This window comes from Gymnogyps californianus, chromosome 3 (genome assembly GCF_018139145.2).
Source record: "Gymnogyps californianus isolate 813 chromosome 3, ASM1813914v2, whole genome shotgun sequence".
NCBI classification, from domain to species: Eukaryota; Metazoa; Chordata; class Aves; order Accipitriformes; family Cathartidae; genus Gymnogyps; species Gymnogyps californianus.
Window position 1 is genome coordinate 117,985,535 of NC_059473.1, and position 21,614 is coordinate 118,007,148.

Here is a 21,614-nt window from a genome sequence, read left to right on the forward strand (position 1 = left end):
TACGGTATGGAAAGAAGTATGTACAGAAGGAAGTATGTACTGCTTCCAAAGCAGTATGGAAAAGAAGAATAATAAATGAGAATGAGCAGGAACTCACAGTATATGTAACAGATATTGCTTGTATCACTTAACATACCACTGGTAAATGTTTAGAATTTAGTGACGGAAAGGGTATAAAAACTAGACTAGAAAAACTCACCCAGACCAGCATAGTAAGAAAGGGAGACATTCTTGACTGTTCCTTCAAAGACACTGAAAAAGAACAATCCATCTGCAAAAGCTGGTCCAGGGGAAGGTAGGCAGTAGGCCCATTTCCAGCATAAGACTCACCAAATGGTGACGAGGAAATGAAATTTTCTGTTTCAAGGCAGGATATGTGATAATACAGTTGGATGGAAGTGTCCTCGATAGGGGTGGTCTGCGTGGACCAGGGAACAGGATTTGGTATAGTCCTTTGCAGACTCCAGCAGCCATCCGTCATGAGATAATATTTAGAATTTAGAGATGATTAAGCTAGCTGAAAGATTACCTTTGCTCAGCTTGTTTTGCTGTTATTTATACTTGCTGTGCTTCTGTATTTTATGACTTGAATAAGTAAACAATAAAATCTGCCTTAACTCTATTTTATAACTTTTAGTCATAAATAATATTTTGGACATATTTTGGGATCCTGCTGGGTTACAAATTAGCCTGCCTGCTCTTCTATATCAGCATTAATGCCATCTACTTTCCATCGAGCAGTGCCAGAGTTACTTGGAGGTCACCCACTCCAATGCTAACTAGTTTCAGTTCCTGTCTCCTGTTGAAAACTGGTGAAGATGTTATATTTCAAGACAGGAGGATGCCTTGGAGAAGACATTGCTGGCAACATCATCTACAAGCTAATCAGCAAAGATCAAGTGTTTGCTGCTAAATTTGCAGGGTCTGCATGATTTTTTCCCTGTAAATATCCTGACCCAAAGTTTTAATTTAACTGCTTATTAGTGAAAACAATGAGAGGATCTTTAAGGGACTGGACGCAATGCACTAAGGGCGCTGTGAGAACACTGATAGTTAAGTAAAGCCATGTGAAAGAGGAACATTTAAAAGACTGTACACAGCCACAGGACTCACAAGACTAAAATAAAATTGGCATGGAGATGGGTGTCTACATATACATATACATGTTTAGCAAAGGACACTGTAAAGGCTGAACTTACTCGAAGATTTATTTTTGGGTGAGGGAAATGTTGTCTTGCAGAGCAGTGAGGATGGAAGGAAAGGATCTCTCCTTCAATGAGGAGCTTTGCTGAAAAGAGTGGACTAGAAAACAAAAGCAAAAAAATACAGCAATTGAGCCTAGATCATGCACAAACAGGAGAGGAGAACACCATCAGTACCGAAACTGTATGTGTAAAATAAACTACTCCACCATGACAGAAGTAGCATGGAAAAATAGAAAGAGATGTTTCTTGGGGTCATTGAAATTAGGGTTGAAAATCCTAACGGCTTCACTGGAGCCATATGCTTTATCTATTTTTTTGTAAAGACATTTTATCACCTGATTATGTATTCAGTCTGGCTTGAAAATGCCAGCTTTTCTGATAAATGCATGTGGCCAGAGAACATCTTTTACTGAAGCAAAGTTTTCTTTCTGTCTTTTTTTTTTTTCTTTTCTTTTTCATAAACTGATGAAAAACTGTTTGATGTAAAGGACCACCAGAAAATTGGGTATCCTCCAGAAAAAATTAAAAGTAGGCTCACTGGATGTGTGCCACAGAAAAAAAGGGTCCTATACCTTTAAGCTGAGGTAGTACCAATTGAAAACTATGTACAGAAGAAGTAATTAACTGGCCAAGTCTTCCTGGAGAAAATGTTCAGCTCCAGAAAGAATATTATAAAAAAATCAGAGGATATGATGTTATTTTATATCCATCTGCAACATAATACATGCATATATGCGGGGCTTGTGTGCATGTGTGTTTATGTGAATATTATATGTATATTATATAGTAAATAAATGTAATGCACGAGTTTTGATATACAATACATAGTTGTCATTGAAATAGATGGTTATAGAGCTGTACTTATCTGCTGGTAGGATCACAGAGGAGCACTACTAGAGGTAGGTGCCAGTTCCCAGAAGATGGTTTATTGCTCTGTAAAACAGCAGAAGGTACATCTCGTCCCATAGGCCACAGCTTTTGGTATTTCTTCACAGGAGGACTAAGAATAGATCTTTGTATTCATGAGCAACATAGTTTTGAATAGAAATTTCAAACTATGAAAAGTGTTGTAAAGCTTCAAAGCAATCAGTCACCGATAAAAATTCAGGTGATAAGTGTGTATGAAACGTCCAGGACAGAAAGAGCTGTTAGAGTATGGGTTATTTAAGAAGCCTCATGCTAATGTTTTGTGCTTATGGTCTCTGCTAAGCAAAGTCACATGGCATCTACAGGCAGGATTTCAGGAGAACACGAAAATCCACTTATTTGATCCATTTATCCATCCACTTCTCTTCTGGTGAAGTATTCATGCAAAACGCTTTATGGGTTTCCATATTTTTCTCTCTTCCACTAGACAATATCACACATCCTAAAGGCTGAAATGACCAAAGAAGCACAATGCAGCTGTTTCCTTACTGCATAGCGAACGTTTTTTGCAGGTATCGACCCTGTGCAAAGTTGAGAAGTGTGTTTAGTCCAGGTTCATCAATTTGGAGCAACTGTTTAGGATGCCATCGCCCCTGGAGATACCTCCAGGTCCCGGGGACGTGACTCACCTAGGGGACCTCGGTGGACTCCAGCAGTCTCTCCTGTTCGACCTGCTGAGTGAAAATGAGCGAATGGAGGTAGTGGAATCCAGGTCAGTGCCTCGCATTATCATTTGGTGGTCTTTCAGTTGTTGATTGCTTTCTCCATTGTGAGGTCTTTGATTTTAATCGGATCATTGTGTGCACATATGGATATTCCTGGTGGCCTAACCAGTGAACATAATTAAAAGAAATGATTGCCTTTCACTTTAAGCAAACATCTGGTTTTACTTGAAACAAGATGACTTAGCTGTTTCAGAAACATTCTTGTAACCCTGGATTCACATTTTCATCTTAAAATATATATTTTCTCTGTTCAAGCAGCATGTTAATGTAAACACTATATATAACTGACAACCAAAATTTTCAGAAGTATTTGGTGCTCTGAGCATTAGTGAAACCACAAGAATTATTACATTTTTGATTTGATCTCTGTAAATCTGTTTCAACAGTCACTCTGATTTAAACAATTATTCTGATTTATACTCCAAGAACTATAATTTGCAGAAAATGTAACCATGTGAAAACATGTTTTTGTATGGTATATCTTGGCAACCTTGTTTTGTTGTGATGTCATTGCCTTAGGTTTCATGGAAATACTGAGGGAATAAAAGGAAAACAAGACCGTCTCTTTGAAGTATATTCGCATATCCCCTCTCTCCACCCGTAAAAAGGTTTTATTGTCTTTTTTCCATAATGACATTGAGTTTTCTTTTATTTCTTGACTGACATTATAGTCATAAATGTACTAAAGACTCATGAAAGGAATTTAATTGAGAGGGAAGGATTTGTCACCTTTCACTTCTTCCTATCAGGTAGGAATCATCATTTGTATAATGAGCTATTTTGAGACCCTGGGGTTCTTTGCTTTCATGTCATTACAGTACCAGATTCTAAACAGTTAAACACAAGCATGTATGCAAGATACACAGAGCAGAGAAAATGAAATTTCAGACCATTTATCAACAGCAAAAGTAACATTGGAGCTTTCTCCATTAGAGCTCTATCTAATCTGGTTTATTGTAACATCTGAGGGAAGATGACTGTGCTTTATTAAACCAATAGCTCTCATTCACTTCATCACATCTGCTCTTTCTAAAAAAAATAAAATAAAATAAATACAAGGTTATTAAGAGTAGCCCTTCATTATAAAAAGCATACGTTACAGATACGTACAATAGAATGAAAAATGGCAAAAGAAAATGTCTTCATATGGAAGCAATCCATCTGGATACACCTAGATATGGTATATGGGGATTTCCAGTACTATTAAAAAGGTTATCCCTAGTACAAGATATTAAAAATATGCCTTGTATGATTTAGGGATTTTAAACATCATCTCCAGTGTTTTTACTGAAAGAAAGGAAAAAGAAAGAAAGGGGGAAAAAGGAGAGCATCACATTCGGAAACATTCCTAACTGGCTTCACATTTTTCTTCTCTCCAGCACCAACAAGAAAACACATCAGAGACAAGCTCATGCCTATCAGATGTGATCATATGCTAAAACAAATGACACCACTTGCTAATTTCATTTCCCCAGCACATGCATCTGTGCATGTGGCTGGCTGTTGTGTGTCTGGGATGTTTGAAACAGCAGCTTTTTCTTATCTGCTTAGTTGCACAATGAACTGTAAGAAATTTTCCGATTGGGGCTGATTCTGCACTCGGTCGCCTTATTGTTAATCCTGAGCAATTTCATTGATTTCAATGTATTTCTTACCTGATTAAGAGAATAGCTGGAGAACTGAGCTATCATTACTGACCCTGTAAATATCATCAGCCACGGTGCTTAACTACTGTGAGTAGTCCCTTTTGGCACTCTCTACCAGGCATGGGACTAGCCAAGTAATATGTCCTTTGATTAGTACTGCGTCTTCATAGGATCAGACCATTAATAGATTTTTTTAAAAATATATTTTTCAAGGATAAAAAAATCACAAATAGTTTGTGTTGTTTCTGAGTTTGTGTTTGCTGTTAAGTAACACTTTTCATTTAGTCTATCTTCACAAATCTACTTTTCAATATATTATTATCAAAAAAAAACCCTTTCATTTTGTGAATTGGCAACTATTTTAACTCCACCTGCAAAAGTAAATGAGCAAAATTAACATTGGACATGACCTCAGCACTAGTCATATATCATGGTCTAACTATTGAAGGCAATGTTTTATAAATCTCTACAGCTATATCCATAGATTTGAGTAATTTACCGTATTTCCTTCAAAATGCCAATCATGGACTATGTCTCTAGTAAATTTGGTTCTTGGTACAATAAATAAAATTAATGTTCATGTATTAAGAAGAGTTACTGTAAATTATTGCTCCCTCTTTCGGGACTATTGCTTTAGCAGTTGGTGTAGGAAATGAAGTCGTTTGGGGGAGTAGGAAACAGCAAGAGTTGTAGAGTACTTTTGAAACTCAGGTTTAAGCTGATCTCAGCCTGCCTCCACGTTAGTCATTTCAAGGTCTGCTGCAGGTGGTCTTCACACAGAAGCTCAAAAGAGGCAATTTGTGCCAAAACGTGGAGCTGGGAGGGGTAAGTGATGGAGCATTCACAGGGAACAATAAAGCTTTCATACGATGTAGAGAGCGAAGAACCAAGCTGAGCAACTTGGAACAGTGCTAGTGAATAGAAGGTAAAAATAAGTAAATAAGTTAAAAAAGCATGTAAGAAAAGGAAGGACAGGCTTTGTCTTTGGACAAGCGTGGAGACAGTTTTCAGAAGAGACACTGCTAAATTGCTTTTCTCCTGCTAAAGTATTCTTCATAAAATAAGTAGAATCCAATCCCAGCTGAAACAGCACTGTCAGTATTGACAGTTTTTCCCAGTAATGCCTCAGTTGAAATTCATTATTCATTTTAATTGTTATTGCACCCCCAACTTTCTAATTTCTCCTTTTTCCCAGTCCCATCACTTTCTCCAAAGTTGGCTTTCTATCCTGCTGGAACTTAAAACTGAGGGTGAAATCTTGGCGCTGCTGAAGTTAATATAAGTTTGGCCTCTGCAATGAGGTCTGGATTTTACATAGATGTTTAAGAAGTTCTGTGGGAGAATTCATGCCTTCACTCAGGCATTTGGCAGTTAGGTATTAAAGTGTCTTTGACCTACAAGGAGCCCAGCTTATTATTTGAGATTAGGCACTTACCTTGGATTGCAAAGTGTCATTGTTGTTATTTTATTCTGAATTTCAATAGTTAAGTACCTAAGGAGGAGCTATGAACTGAATATGGTTGTGTCCTCCAAGCTTTGTGTAAACCTGGGCTAGAGGAGGTAGCAATCCCTCCAGACATGACAAACATGGGGTGAAGGCAGAGAAGTAGTGCAGAAAAAGAGTAAATAATGTTGTGCTGGCAAACGTCAATTTTCATGACTTGCGAGAGCTAAGGTCACTGAAAATGATGGGTATCCTACTGGGGGATATCTTTGACTATTGTCTTTGCTATGTTTCCCCAAAGACAACCCTATCTAGTTGTCCTGGACCTTAGGTTTGCATCAGAATGGTAGAAGCAAATGGAGTCAGGAGATCCCATTTTACATAGGAGAAAAGTTGAACTCATAAAATTGTCCACTTTCAAAGAAGCTATGTTTGAAGATAATGGTTGGGCCTTTCCCAACGTCTTCTGGTTGGGCAGTTTGCTGTTCCTCTGCTCTGTGGTTAAACTAGGAGTCATGCTGTAGCTCAGAGCAGAATAAGGGATCAGATCTATGGGTACTCATATTCTCATCTTCTATGGGCAAAAACTACTTACTACATCCCCTTAGTGCAGCAGACTAGATTTTGTTCCACAGATATGGCTTCATCAAATCAAAGCAAGTTCAGCAAACAATTCACCATGACTTCAGTTGTGTTACTCACACAGTGGAAGATAACTACATGCTTAGATTTTTGCTGAATTAGGGTCTAATTCTGCTGTTGTCTTCTCAGTTTTGTATTTAAAACAAATTTGGCATTAATCAGTGGAAAAAGAGCCTGAACATGGCATAGTTGATATTCCATGTGACAACCTTAATGAATTTTCCTGTAGAAGTTGTCTGTGGCTGACTTTGCTTTTGAGCACTGTCACTGATGTAAGTAGAATGTGTAGTGTCATTTCCAGGTGACAGATTAACAGTGGTACAAGGAGTTCACTGAGTGAGAGCATCAGAACAAGTACATGAATGAAAGACCAACAGTGTCATTCAGCTGTTGCTAATGGAGGCTTATGGCTGCTTTAATAGAGGGACTGTCTTCACAAAACTTGAAGTTCAATAATGAGAAAAACCCCACAATATTTATAAGTCTCAGAAACACTGCTTTCGGCATCTTCAGGTGCCATTATTGCTATGGTACAGTATAGTCAAGTGATCAGAAAGGAATTTTATGTTGTCAACATGTTATAGTGTACATAACCAAGTTTTTCACAGGGCAAAAGGATACTTGGAGTACCCCAACACAAGCTGAGCTTAAAATTTGTTGTTTTACTGTTTCCACACAAGAAATCAGTGAGTGGAGTCACACAAGGGAACTGACTGCAGCACTGAGGTTGTGGGTTCGAAAATTTTCCTAACCTATTCTGTATGTAAGATAAAATTCACTCTTTCACTGTCTGGGTTTTGAGGGCTTCTGAAGTTTAGCAGAGCTCATCATGGACCCAAACTCTGCTTCTATTAAATAAATTAGTGAATCAGTGATTAACACTAGAACTAAGCCAGCATGGGATTACAATACATGAAAACTATTGCTGCTGCAATGATATGCGTGGTTAAAATGGATATGGAGTATTTGTAGGGCTGATGGAAGCATTTGTACCATTTTTTATGTGTTTAACAGCACTGGTCACAGTAGAAGTAGAGGACAAAAGCAGCATCATGCTTCGCAAGGTGACATGAGAGAGGTTGTGACATTCTGCTACTACAATGAACAAGTCTCAGTTATTGAATGCTGCTTTGGCTAGAAAAATTGACACCCTCACCAGCTATATCATGGCTGATCTACACTGTCTCCTCTTCTCATTAAAGCCATACATACAGTAGACATATGCTTATACTGGCTTATTGCCCTGTCATGTAGGAAGGGGAGTGTGGAAGAGTGGTTTGAGACACTCGTATGCCTCTGTGCATGCCAGGCTATACGTATAATATTCCTTGTAGTGTGAAAATTACACCCTGCATTCTTCAGAAAGGAACCTATAAATGCAGATTGTCGTCAAGCCATTTAACGCTACGAGGCAAGCAGAGGCTGAAAACATCACAACTGTTAAGAAGTACCAGGGTGTCAGTGGAGAACTGGTGGGAAAGTGAGGAGAATAATTGGTTATGGCCCCTAGCATGCAAGTCACAATTCCCCCGCCGTCCCTCTGTTTGCATTAACGGGTACAGATTGCGTTCGCAGGTCTGCACACCAAATTCGCCTTCTGGGACAGGAACGTTAATTTATTTGACAGCACCGTGTGGAAGCAGCGCGGTGGTTTCACTTTCCCCTTCTACAATCGGCCTTTTCCGTTTGTATGGGAAACAAACCACTTCTGTGAAAAATCCCCAAATCTCTCGGTGAGTCAGGTCCAAGCTGGAGTACATTAGCATACCTCCATTAGTGTTAACTGGAATTTAGACAAGCTGAAGGTTGAATGAAGCAAACTGGGATCTTAAATCCCCAGAACAAAGAAAGAGAAACAAGAGGGCAGGTATGTTGTCTGAAATATTGCCAAGTTATTTAATAAATTAACTTAAATTTACATTGGTATCCTTTTAAATTTGGCAGCTTTACTCGATACTGTGCAAACCTAAGAATTTTGTAACAGTGCATTGGGTGAATCAGTCCCTTTTTTTTCTGATAACGTTTTAAACTGTTTCACTTTGTGAGTGGAAAGGTCTGACACAGAGGCCCTATATCCAAGTATCCTGAAAGATATTGCATATATCCTCCTGGCTTGCTCCTTCAGGACCTGAAGAGACTACTGTGACCACATTGTATGATATGCTACAAAGAACACTCTAAAAAATTACTCAAGTCAGGCCTGGATCAGTTGTGTTTTACCCACATGTGAGCTAAGGCATACCACTGAGAACACCTTCAGTCTTGAATCAAAGGATGGAGGGTCTGTCCTACAAAAGTTGTTTCAAACATAAGTTGTTCTGACTGTGAAATGTTTGTCTCACTTCTACTCTGAATATTGGCAGAGATTTTTCAGGTTGGAAGCAAATTTGCACTGCAAATATTTATTTCTCAGGTGAAATTGAGGCTTTCTAAAATAGACATATAGTGTTGTGTCCCCTCCATCATCCCTGAGATGTGCCAGTTATATACAGTCCTTCACACCCTTTTGCTAATGTGTAAGCTGACAGCATGCACAGACAGTTGCAGAAACAATTGCAGCACTTAGGCTGATTTATGTTATCTGTTTAAACTTATTTTAAATGATGAATCAATCAGGATAACAATGAAAATAAAGCTGTTCCTGGCTTCCAGGACTATTCTACTCAGTCCTAATTCCTGTAACTATGCATTTGCATTACATGTGCCTAATACACATATATCTATACAGTAGATATATATTTCCTTATTTGTGAATTCCCTTATACATATAATTCCCAATATATAGTAAACTATATTTAACATAAAAAGGGCCTGGCTGATTCACATCCTTTCAGTCTGGCAGAGGAGCATCATCTCTTGGACTAAACCAAGAAACATTTCGTGTTCACCTACTTTTTTGGCCTTTCTGCAGATATTGTTATTACGTGTGTGCTCAGAGCTGCAGGTTCCTCTTTGTGCTCAGGTTTTGGATTGCGTGACTATAGTAGACATGAAGTTAAAACACTCTGGCTTTTCCGAATCTTATTCTTTTTCCTTTAAGGGAATTCCTTTCCTTTCAGTGTGTCACAGACTGCTCCAGTTTTATTGTCATCATTACCAGTCCACTAGGCAAAAGGAAAGAAACAACTAAGACATTTCACAAAACTCAACAAATATCTCTCACCTTTCACCCTTTTGACCCCCTTTGGCCCCTACTAGTGTGACCCTAAACTTATGATTTATAAGAATCCAGTCCCAAGAATCTGTTCAACTTTTAATTACTGAACTATACCTTTAGTGTCACCTATCTGAATTGGATAAATACAAATGAACTCAGAGGTAATAAACCTGATCAAAGAAAGCATTTTACAAGCACGGAAGCAAAGTGAAGCCTTTTTACAGAGAATTATTAGAGAGAAACTTATACTGATGAAAAATTAAAATACAATGCAAAACTGAACTTTTTGAGATATATTAAATGGCTGCATATTTTATATATTAAACCACAGAATATTCCATAAAACAATGGTGCCCTCTTTAATGAAACTCTATTAAAGAAACAGAGCTATCAAGGGAACACATTTTTATATCCAGTTAGGTTTTGTATTTAACAGATTCCCACTTTGTATATTTTTCTGTGGTAGCTGCTAAGTAAAATATATATACTCTTGAATATTTGCTTACTTCTGGAATAGGAAATTTCCACACAATTTAGTGATTTAAGAACTGATTCTAATCTAATAAAAAAAAACCCTTTGGGAATACTTAATGTCACTCAATCTGTGGAACAACAGCCCTTGTTCATTTAGGGCATCACCCAGTTCCCAGAGTCTTTTCACAGATTTCAAGGGGGGCTGAACTGCACCCTGGAGCCACTAGTGTGCCAAATTGCTAATCTGACTGATGCTCGGGCTTCATTAGACCTTCTGAAGAACTGCTCTGGGAGTTTATCACCTTTCCGTGATTACTCAGTCACTCTTTCTTGCTTTCTTAAGCAGATTAATAATAAAGAAGACTAATAATGAAGGTAGTCAAAGTTCAGAAAGAAGCACAGGAAGGCTCAGATAGATCATCATGTCACTGTTCCTTGACAAGCTACAATACATCTGAGATGCTCCCACTGACTGTGAACATACTGTTAGCACAAGGAAAGGGCAAGGTAATGCAGCTTGGCTGTCAGGGACAGAGCATTTAAAGCTAAGTTACTTCACATTTGCAATAGGGAAGAGCGCAAGCATGGAGAATTGCAGTAGCTCCATTGATACCTTTTAACTTGTTGACTAGCTGTCGCCATCAAGGATTTGGGCACCTCTCAGGTTCACAGTGCTCCGCTGGCCATACATACAGGTAGCTGCCCCTTAAAAGGTTTTGAAAAAGAAGACACCCAAAATCACAAGTTACACACAAATCCTGTCCCTCATTTGAACAGTCATGAGGATGCAATACTTCTGAATAGCCAGTTTGATTAGGAGTTTGCAAGCCAAAGGGCAAGCAAAGTTCATAAATTTCTTCCCAATTACAATAAATAAGTAGCAGCAGCTTAGAAATTATATTTTACCACTCATAGAATCACAAAATAGTTTAGACGTGGAGGTCATCTGGTCCCATCCCCTGCCCAAAGCAGGGCTGAATCCAAAGCTAGACCATATTGCTCAGTGCCTTTTCCTATGAAGGTTATGAATATATCCACAGATGGAAATTTAACAACCTTTTCATGGTATTGGTATTCTAATCAACAATTATCTTAAGTTGGCAATGCTTTCTGAAACCCTAGCCTGGTAGATAAAATTGTTATTTTTAGCCTCTGGACTAAAAACTGGAGTTCAACCCCAAACCTGATACAGGGTTTCATTTAAAGATTATTCTTTTCTGAATGATTGAAATAATTCAAAATGTCTCCACAACTTAAATCCACAAGCAGAGTTCCAATTTGAGTAGTGTATTAGGCATTACTTTAATAGTGGAAAGTGCAGAAAAGGTGTAAAATACAAGGTCCAGATCATTGTTCAGGGTAAATCAGCATTTTTTCCTTTGACCTAGTAGATCAGCAACCTTGCTACCCACCTCTGCCATTTTTCACTGAATTCTCTTCCTCTTCTGTACTATCCTGTTCAGCTATGAAAAACTAGCAGGAATACCTTCACTCCACAACTTTAAACATATTTTTCATTTTTTGTTTTATCTGCCGTACATGTGTTGTTAACAAAATTTCTTGTCAATGGGTTGCAGAAAGCTGGTTCCTGATGGTTTCACTTACTATGATTCCAGCCATTTTATCACCTTTTTAAATGATAATAGAAAGTCAATCAGACGTTATCTCCAAATACCTCCCTAGTACCTGATTCACAGCAAGGTGATTAGAGAGAGTGATGGCTATTTAATGAAAATCAGAAAGCGTCGCTGATGCCATCCAGCTTCCCTTTCCAGGTTCTTGAAATACTTGTTCTATAAGTAGCGCTGTAGGTGTGTGCAAGTATAAGAAGTAAACCCAAGCACAGCTGCTGCACGTTCTCTGTACGAAAGATGCCACAAACTCTGTAGCTGGAAAATGTAGTCTCGTCTGTTCTCCCTTGAGGCCAGATCAGCTCTAGCTGTGTAATCCCTGGCAGATGCTTGTTCTTAAAACTTAACAGCGATGAGGATTCATAGCCTCTATCTTACACAATATCCTATAAAATGTCTACAAAATGTTCTGGCAATGTAAAGAGGCCATAAGACACCCATTATACTCATTTCAAGGTCTTTTTACATTGGCATACTGGACATAAAATATCTATAATATAAATGAGAATACATGTAGTGGATTCTAAAGCCTTTACTTATAGAGGATGGGAAAAGGTTCTTTTTTGTCAGAGTATATAAATCCTGAATCATTCAGTGCCTTTGCACAAAACTTACTGACTGGACCACTCCAATGCAATGGTACAAGTTACATTTTACCTCAAGCATTTCCTTCTGTTAAGGGATAGATGAATATTCATACTTGCAAAATCCTTTGCCATAACAAAACAGCACTTTTCCTGAGGAACGCATGTACGAGGGGGATAAGAAGAAAGGAAAAAAGGCATTTGTAGAACAATTTCCCTATTCAACATTTTCTAGTTGTGCATACATTGGTTTCATTCATCTGTACCTCTGCTGAAGCTGACCACTTCACTGAAACATCTCATTCTCTTCACTTTATTTACAGAGAAAGATGAACCTTAAACCATTTGGTCCAGTTTTGCTGAAATTTTTTCTTAAGTGATTTTTCCTTAACTGTTTGTTTTCATTTCTTCACAGAAGACTTGCAGTATGTGAGACGTTTGGTTGTCAGCAGAGAACCTTGATTATCAAAGACAATGCTGCTATAGAGTACAAATATACATTTGTATGGCATTTGGCTCAGTTTCTTCCAGAAGATAAGGGAGCAATTCTCCGTGGGCTAGCCATTAAAATGGAATCCCCAAATAAACTCAGTAATGAACAAGGCCAGCACTTCTCACAGCAGTGAGTGCAGAGAACTGGTTGCAGCTTCTTTTTTTAGCCTTGTTAGATGGTCAAGAGCTTAGAGCAAACACAATATCAGGAAGGGAAACAGACATGGACGGGGCTGGATTCAGGCAATACAGGAATGGAAGACATGTGTAAGCCTCTATCCCATCATATTCTTCACATTGGGGGTAACCATACAAAATGGACAATGATTATTTGCTAAGGTTTTGTGGCTATGCTTCATTTCCATTTCTTTCTACTTTCTTTCAGGTTTTGTACACCTGTTACTCTGACACAAAACTTTCTTGAAGGGTGAACAGTAGGAGACCAAGTTGTATGCCTAAATATAGATATCTAGTGCTGTCCTTAGGTGTCCAGGTGTGGTGGGTTGCCCCAGGCCAACAGCCAAATGCCTACCCACCCACTCGCTCACTCTGCCCCAGCAGGATGGAGAGAAAGTAGAAGGCAAAAAGACTCACAGATAGAGATAATGATGGTTTAACAGGGAGAGAAAAAGCTGTGTGCACAAGCAAAGCAAAAAGAGGAATTTGTTCACTATTTCCAATCGGCAGGCAGATATTCAGCCATTTCGAGGAAAGCAAGGCTTTGTCACATGTAACGGTTACTTGAGAAGACAAATGCCATAACCATGAAAGTCCGCCTCCCATTCCTCCTCTTTCCCTGAGCTTTTATTGCTGTGCACAATGTCATATGGCATTTGTATGGGATATCCCTTTGGTCAGCTGGGGTCAGCTGTCCCGGCTGTGTCCCCTCCCAGCTTCTTGTGCACCCCCAGCCTACTCGCTGGGGGGCAGAGTGGGAAAGAGAGAAAGCCTTGATGCTGTGCAAGCTCTGTTCACAAACAGTAAAAACACCGGTGTGTTATCAGCACTGTTTCAGCCACCAATTTGAAGCACAGCACCACACAGGTGGCTATGAAGAAAGTTAACCTCCATCCCAGCCAGTTCCAGTACACCAGGGTACTCACAGGAGGTTGGCATGTAAGATGCAGGACCTGCCAAAGCCTGCAGCCTCCTGAGGCAGCAGGTAAATGCCAGGTAGGATGCCCTGGAACACCTAAGGCAAAAATAGATACCTATTTTAGGCATACCTATGTTATGTATCACTTTGGGTCTTGCCTTTATCTCATACCTATTAGATTTTTACCTCCCATGAAGCCATATTGCTGCATTGTAGTGATGCCTGACTGATACCACTGTTGAGTGAAAAAACAGCTTCAGAACACGGCAAGCACTTGTTGGGAAAATGTACGTGCATGTGGATATTTATCTATCTAGCCACTGATAATCATGTTTTAGCCTAGTTGAGCCCATTTCTAATCCTGCCAGAGATGTTGATATCACATACTGTAGATCACTTACAGAGGTCTTCCACAGCAAATTCTACCTAGGTACGAGGCATATAGGCAAAGAAGCATAAAGCGGTAAGTAATTTCCAGTCCTGGGAGAGGACTTGGTGTATCTAGTGCAGAGGGGCAGTTTAGACATGACATCTTTATGTCTACTCTGTTAGTACCTCTGAAACGTGTCCTAGTAGTCAGATAGGAGTTTAGATGCTGAAGTACTTTTGGTGCTCTTGATTTAAACTGTAAATCCGCATAAACATTATTTCTAGTGGGGAATTTATTTGCTATAAGCTAAGGAGGTGAATGTAACATACATAGTCCATAAGAATTATAACTCTTGACATCCTTTTACTGGCTGGTGGGTAGCATTTCTGGCTTAGTATTACTTCAGAAAGGATTTAAGTAAGTTGTACTTAAGGAGCATTTAACAATGAGAGAAGAGGACAAGTGGAATTTACCTGTCTAGATGACTGTATCTGCATGGAGTAACCCCATCTGGCAGTATAAAACTCTGGACACACAAGAGGTGGATCTCAAGATTTAATCCCACAAATAAGTTAGCTTTCCATCTCAAAAAGAGGCATTTGGAAGTGTGGGACAGTCACCCTTGACTTGTCCAGGGCTGCCTCTGCTGCTTTGGAAATACAGCAATGTCACCAACAAGCCTCTCCCACCCTTCCCTAGATGAGATGGCTCCGGTTGCTGCAGGTCAGGGAGATCACTGCCCATGGCCTCAGTAGTGAAACTCTCCCATCTAGGCAGGCCCTTGCTTTCAAACTGTTTGATAATTTATTAGCACCTAAATGCTGTTGAAAAACACATCATTGATAGCTTTAGCACCAAAGTAAGCGTTAAATGGCTGGCAGGAGGGCTATCTGCAGGAACATGGCTGGTGTTTAACACCTAATTATCACTTTCCAGTGTCCTCTGGCTAGATAATTGAGAACTGCAATATGGAAAGGTTTCAGAAAGATTTTGGAAATGTAATTACCTAGCTAACAGAAAATTAAGCTTTAATAAAGCCTCTTTTCTGTCCTTTTGAAAGTGTTCTCTGTTTTCCTATTTTCTGGAAACAGAAATTGGCAGAGGCGGGGTCAGTTGTTTTTACACAAACCAGCCACAATCGTGTCTCAGCTCTCTTTCTGTAGAAGAGGTCTTGACATATTTTCTGCAAAACATGACCAAAAATGATATCAAATGAGAAGAGGTACTCAGCAATGGCATATGACAAGCAGGTGGCAAAGCAGTATGAACAAAATGGGGAGACTTCTTTCTTGCCATCAGCTCTGTCCTTTCTAGGCTGCATGGGGGAGCTGGGTGATGACTGTAGAAGTAGTGGATCTCAATGAAGGAGTACGAAAAAGGCCAGAAAGAGACACTACCAAGCCCACTGCTGTCATAGGCAATCCCATCAGAGAGCTCTGTTGATAAAATTAGAAACTCTTCAGTGGAGGTAGAAACTATTTGTATTCTACTCTCCCCATTTCAACATTGCTCCACTCCAAAGATTAAAAAGTTGTTTTCTTGTTTTTAATTTGCTACCTGAATTTATTTATAGAGAGTTTATATCCATTTATTCTTGTCTACATTTTCTTCAACTTCAAGCAGATTTATTTTCCTGATGCCTGTAGATTGCTGTTGCTCCTGTAGATTTAAAGAATAATAATATCTGTGCTCCTTCTTTTACAGCTAGATCAACAAGTTCTAGACTGCACAGATGCTGATTGCATCTTCCTATAAAACCAGACCTTGTTCCTGTCACAGCTTAAATTAGTCTTTACTGAACATGGAGATTCAGAAAGGTTTTTAAATAACCCAGTCACACATCTCTTCCCAGCAACATTATTGCTGTTCTCAGACTGCTGTATACAGTCCTGCTGGAGCTATTCCTTGTTGTCTATTATGCTACATCAGGAAAAAGCTGCTATGAGAAATTACCAAGAGAAATCAGAGGAAGAAGCTCCTGGAAGGACTGGTGATCCGCTGGGATCCGGAGGAAATGAGTTGTGAGCTGGAAGGTTGGATAGCTCCTCTCTCACAGTGAAGATTAATGGGATAACCCAGCTACTGATTAAAAGCAGCTGAAAAGGGGATTATCAACAGTAAGGGACCAATTCATGCACTTGCTGTTTTCAGCAAGAGACTTTCTGAAGCCAAGGAGGGGTGAAATATGTAATGTAGAAAGTCATTGTGTTGGTAAAATAGGAGCTGTAACATGGAGGAGATGGAGATATTTTGCCACTATGCTGTCTAGGTCACACATCTGTGCTCAGTAATTTCCATAATTATTACCACTGATAAACCCTGTGCTAATGGGACAGCTAGGCTCCAGAACTTGCCAATTTTATGCTAAAGTCTCTAGATGTTGCTTAAGGGAGCAAGGGCCTCCCCATGTGTACCTGCGATGGCAAAGGCTTGGAATGTCAAAATCAGTCCTAAAACGAGTGACAGGATTTATCACAGTCTGATTACAGAAACTCGTGTAACTATGTCAAGTGGCAAACTTCTTTAGATAGTGCACAAAGTTCTCTTTCCACTTCAAAATTACCTGAAACCAGACTTTTCTGAAGCCTGGATTTTTATGCATTTTATTGCGGAGGTCACAGTATACAAACAAATGCTATATAAATCAGAATAACAGTTCAGAAAGAAAGATGATGCTTTAACTAAATCGTACAGTAATATTGACACTTCCGAGTCAGCAAGTCTGAGGCTATAGTGCTGAATCCTAATATTTCCATTTAGACTGATGTTTGACAGCATTAGAAAAAATGGTGATGTCAAAAGGACTACTGTTCCTGTGGCTGACAAGGAAACCATTTTATATAATTGTTTCAGCCTACAGAAGAGGCTAATTCCTTTGGACATTGCTGGGTTTTATTTTCATAAAGAGTGAATAAATTATCTCAGTCTCCTGGATCAGAGGATGTTAAGTTCAAATCCTGTCGCTGGAATAATCACTACAAAATAGTTCAGTGTTGACTCTGCAATTTGTGGGTAGTTTTGGTGGGAAAGGCATTTTTCCAAGTTTGCTCTCTTGATGTGTTGAAATTACAGAAAAAATGAATTGTCAAAAGGGTGGCCAGGATAGTCAAAATGGCAATTGGCTGAAATACGTACAATAAAAAGTAGACTAAATTCAATAAAATATTACCCTGCTGTTAGATTTTCATCTCTACAAAAAGCCTATGACAACTTAACTAGATCTGGCTATTTTTATCATTCTTAAGGTGTCTCCCTTAGAAGTCCTAGGTAAAGACCCCATATAAGTGTTAGGAAATCTCACACTGGGTTTCTGCAAAATTTAAAGGTGTTCTCTTGTGAGGTTCTGCTTCACGGAAGATTAGGGAAAATAATGATCAGTCATATCAAAACATCTCATCCCTATTACTTTATTCAATGTGGACTTATTTTACTCAACCTACATTTCTATAGGGTTTAAATTTCAGATTTATTACATTTTTATTTTAGTATTATTTTTGATCAATCAATTATTTGGAAAGTCAAAAGCAGGTGCTTATTACTTTACAAACAACTTTATAGAGAAAATAATCAATAAAACAGTGCAGAAGCACAGAAATAAGAAACCCCTACCTTTCTAATGATTAATTATTATTAATATATGATGATGTTATGAAAAATGTCTCTTTTCGTGTTCTTCTAGTCTGTCCATCTTTGTCCTTGAAGAACCAAAAAGGTAGTTCTGGGTTTTATGAGATTTTATAAGGTTTTGCTCGGGTGCTTTGTTAGAAGTGTAACATTACTGATCACAGCCAATGTGGGATCACCACTGTAAACCAACTATCGGCACTTTACCGCTCTGCCATTGCACACACAGCAGATGCAGAAAGCACAGTAAATGAAATGTCAGTTCATTCGATATGCAAACTGGACTTCTGTCGATTGTTTCCTTTCTTTAGGGCAAAAATAGGAATACATTAGCAAAAATTCTCCTAAGCAAGATATAAAAATATTGATGAGAAAGTTCCTTTTGCCCAGCTAATGAGAATGCAGAAAAAAGCCTTTGAGTTAATCCTTGATGATGAAATGATAACGGCTGGGCCACAGTTACCCCTGATGTTGTCTCCACCAGAATGAGTGGGATTGTATTTAGATTAATTTTGCTTTAAGTCTTTAAAGGGTGGGAGCAGGTAAAACGGTGCTCACTAAAGTTGACAATTTTTTTGTATATTATAACAAATGACCTTTTCGCATCTTATTCATTTGGCTGTTTTTATGCTAAGCAATTCTTTTCATGGACAGTCCATTCTCAGCAACCTGCAAGATCAATGTCAGTTATAACAACAGAGAAGTCATAGAGATTTGAGTGATGAGTAGCTCACTGTTTTGTTATGGTTGTGGCTAATTACTCTTCAAGCTCTGCTACTTCACAGGGATTTCACTCTTAGGGTCTCTAAACAGAAATCTGTTAGTTTTGGCAGCCTCTGGTCTGCTGTGTAACATTCATCAGTGTCTTTCTCTGGACTTTCAAAGGCAACACTTACATGTAATGGTTTTGCTGTGAAACAAAACAGAGAAGGAGTATTGTGGTGTTGAAAACACATTTCACAGAGTTGTTACAGTTTTTTTGGAAGGATGCCCTTTATTTAATTAATCTTTCTGCATTTTGTTTTTGCGTTTTCCCTCACCTGCATTCTCTGAAGGACTTGGTCCCCAGAGCCGGCTCCAGGGAAAGGTTTGCTGGATTAGATTGTGGTGCCTTCCACCTGGTATATTTCCATGAGTCCTTCATGATTAGCAGTGTGGCGTGCAGGCCTGCTGTGAACGATCAAATGATCTGTTTTCTTTTCCCTTGAGGTGAACCACATTCGCTTGTATAAGAAAGCAAAACCTCCACAGTAGACCTGAAAAGCAGCCTACTGCTTTGGAGAGGGCTCTAATAGGCATTGATGTAAAACCCTGACCCCTGTTAATGTGATTCTATTGCCATGAAGCCTCCTTTAGACATTTATTTATTAGACATGTATTTATTATATAAGTAGGTGATGCCAGCTGGATTAAAGCTTGTTGAGCTAAATGATTATTCTAGAAGGATTTATTTTCCTCTGAATGTAATTACACACCAGTCCAGTGAAATGAGCACAGTGGAAAATCTCACTCCACTGCTTTGATGGACTAAGCTGGTGCCATCCACACTCTGCAGACAAGGGCTAAAGAAACTGGGACATTTTCATAACATCACTGAATGACAGCTTAGGTGTTAAGTAATTTCTGTGGTAGACAAGCACCTGGAAGCAAAGAAGGAGTTTGTCTTTGGCAGAGCTATGGCTGAACTCATTGTCCAGGCTGGGATCTATCCAGACACCTCATGGCTTTGGCTACATCTAAATAAACAGCTTTGAATGGTGACTTAGAGATATTAATGGGTTTCTTGCATCATTTATGACTATGCGTAGTGGCAATTGTGCTACAATAAGTCCACCACATAAATCAGGTGTGTATTTTGGCATGGTCAATCCTGCATGGAAGACAGCTTTTAAGTAAGGAAAAGAAAAATTGCCTCATAAATGTCAATAAGATACTTACTCCATCAGACTCCAGGAAAAAGAGAAAAAACCCTAGCTATACAGCAGGGGTTACCATCCATGAATGCTGATGAACTACCAGGAACTGAATGTACATTCAAAATAATCTTTCATCGTCATTACTATGCAGGCTGAGAGATTAAAAATTAAGTTAGCATCACTTTCTTTTATTATATATAGGGCTTATATACATCTATATGTGCATACTTGTCACCTGGCAATCTAACTGCAGTTTATTTAAACTGTTTGATGGATGATATATATTAATATATTATAGTTTAAGCTCTATTTGCAAGCTAGCTACTGGCTGAATATAGCTGTAGTGTCAGATTGAAAGGAAGGTAAAAATCATGTTAAGGAGAAAGAATGCCCTCATTTTCATGCCTGATGGATGTGTATCCTCATTACCATAAGTGCATTGGTGGAGAGGCGGAATAATATTAACAACACATAACCAGTGACACAGTCACATATGATAACTTGTTAAGCTACTGATCGTAGGCTTGAGCTCTCAGTTGTTTTTCTCTGCTAGTAAAGTCTGCATGATCTCAAAGGCTAACAGGTTTTTGAGAACTTACAAGAACAATTTCTACTTATTTTGTTTTAGCATATTGGCAATTTTGAAATGAGGTTGACATTTCAAATGCTTCACTGAGTTCTGCAACCTAGATCCATCCTACGTATCCAGAGCTATTTAACAACTAGGAGCCTCTAGACCAACAGTCAGTGAAAAAAGACTCTTCCAGGCGACAACTCAGAAGCTGCACCACATTCTGGAACCTTCTCTCCATCCACTGGCCACAGGAGGAACATAAAGATGTGTAGGCTCCTCTGTCTTGGTTGCTGGAGCTAAATGCCTGAAATAAGATGGCTTGAATCTGAGTTTGAGTAATAGGAAACAGGTAGGGAGGCATACTTTGTGAAAAAAACAGACTTTTTCCTGATTTCTTTTTGTCCCCTTCCTCTTCCGAAAAAAATTCTAAGCTGCTTCATAAGTTTGAAGTTCCCTTTGAGACATCTCATTTACAGATTCTGTTCTTCCAAGATCAGTCTGTGAAATGGACATTCAGGATATTTGATGCTAGACTCTAGACCAGCTCTTTGACCAAGTTATACCAGCTTAACCAAACTGGAACTGCCTTCTTTGAGAACCAACACCACAAATCCTTGCTATGGACTAAAATATATTTTTCTCTTTTTAAAAACATAAGCAAACATGTTTTATGTAAATAAACCTAACTTTTCCAAATATTTCATTTATCTATAGGATGGTGCTCTGAGAGGCTCCCCAGTTCTAGCTTCTAATAGACCATTATCTGTGTCTAACAAAAAAACCCCAAGACTCCAAAACACAACACATCCCAGATGTGTTGCCACACATCCCAGAATATCCTCTTCAAGCAAGAAGAGGTAACCCTCTGGATGCTATAATTTCTAAGATCTTAGTCGTGGGAAGCAGAACTTTAAGTTACACTTCACTATTTGCTGCCTATTAAACAACACCAGCATATATTACACTAGCAGAAAACAAAGTATAACACTCAGAGTGTGCCTTTCAAAAAGCTCCCACCAAGAAATGAGTCCTTTGGAGAATCACAACTGTCTGTGGAAGCGTATAAAACACAAGCTCTGTGATTTGGTGGCTTCATTTGAAAATGAC